Below are 1,062 nucleotides of genomic sequence, written 5' to 3'. Positions count from 1 at the left end.
ATATATCTAGTCGGGAGTGGTGCTGACTGAAAACAGATGATTTGTAGCGATTCGCGCGCCATCTGTTGGTCATTCTAAGGACTTATTGAACTACCCTCGTATCTTTTCTTTTTTTAATATGACTTTTTGCGATTTTTTGCGACTTTTATTCCGCTTATCTCAGAAATTTAGTTCACTTAGTTTCAATTTTAATCAGAATGAAGCTTTAAAATAGAAATTGAAAACCAGAAAAATGGTACCATTTTAATTAAAGATATTAAAAATTAAATAATTTATCACTGAAGATTTATACTTAAAATATTTTCCAATAAATGGCATTTGAAATTCAACCATTTCTAGTTTCGTGAATTCGTAATGAAAGATTTAATTTTCTCAAGTCGCAAACCTTAACAGCTGGACATTTTTAAGTCGAAAACTTTCGAAATCAATCGATTTCAAATTCAATTACAGTCTTTATACTCTTTCTTCTTTTTCTTATTTTTACTTTAATTCGAACTGAATTAATATAAAGCATTAAGAAAATTCAACTGTTTTTGGTTGAAAGTTAATTCTTTTGGTTAAAAGTTCAACTACTTGGTTGAAAATGTAATTATTTTGTTGAAAATTCATCTTTCTTGGTCGAAAATTGATCTATTTTGATGTAAAAATATCTTTTTGAATAGAAAATTTTTTTTTTATTGAAAATTCCTATTTTATGGTAGAAAAGTCATATTTTTTGTAGAAAATAAACTTTTTTTAGAAAATTTAATTCTCTTCTAAAAAATACGTTTTCTTCGCTTAAAAATTGAACTATCTTATTGAAAATTTAACTGTTTTTTTGTTGAAAGTTAATACTTTTTGGTTAAAAGTTCAACTACTTGGTTGAAAATGTAATTATTTTGTTGAAAATTCATCTTTCTTGGTCGAAAATTGATCTATTTTGGTGTAAAAATATCTTTTTGAATAGAAAATTTTTTTTTTATTGAAAATTCCTATTTTATGATAGGAAAGTCATATTTGTTGTAGAAAATAAACTTTTTTTGGAAAATTTAATTCTCTTCTAAAAAATACGTTTTCTTCGCT

General features: G+C 24.7%; 1 protein-coding gene across 1 annotated transcript in view; it reads right to left on the bottom strand.

Annotated features, from left to right (window-relative positions):
- The window catches only part of LOC117174595 (serine/threonine-protein phosphatase 6 regulatory ankyrin repeat subunit A-like), a 42,464-nt gene that overhangs the window by 21,197 nt on the left and 20,205 nt on the right, over positions 1-1,062 (bottom strand). The gene's annotated exons all lie outside the window — the stretch shown is intronic.

Source organism: Belonocnema kinseyi, chromosome 1 (assembly GCF_010883055.1).
Source record: "Belonocnema kinseyi isolate 2016_QV_RU_SX_M_011 chromosome 1, B_treatae_v1, whole genome shotgun sequence".
In the NCBI taxonomy this organism is placed as follows: domain Eukaryota; kingdom Metazoa; phylum Arthropoda; class Insecta; order Hymenoptera; family Cynipidae; genus Belonocnema; species Belonocnema kinseyi.
This window is presented reverse-complemented; position numbering and strand designations above follow the sequence as displayed.